This window comes from Cryptotermes secundus, unplaced genomic scaffold (genome assembly GCF_002891405.2).
Source record: "Cryptotermes secundus unplaced genomic scaffold, Csec_1.0 scaffold3159, whole genome shotgun sequence".
NCBI classification, from domain to species: domain Eukaryota; kingdom Metazoa; phylum Arthropoda; class Insecta; order Blattodea; family Kalotermitidae; genus Cryptotermes; species Cryptotermes secundus.
Window position 1 is genome coordinate 1,516 of NW_019735023.1, and position 232 is coordinate 1,747.

Genomic DNA, 232 nt, shown 5'->3' on the forward strand with positions numbered 1-232 from the left:
ATTGATCTGGCTTAGGATAGGAACCAGTGGAAGGCTCTTGTGAACACAGTAATGAACTTTCGGATTCCATAAAATGCTGGGAAGTTCTTGAGTGCTGCACAGCTAGCAACTTCTCAAGAAGGGCTGAGCTCCGTGAGTGAGTGATCGATCTTCAGGGCTATGCTGGGAAACTGCCCCTTCTAGTGTACTGCAGTTATGTCTGCTCACAGTACGATTCAAATGGAATGTTGCT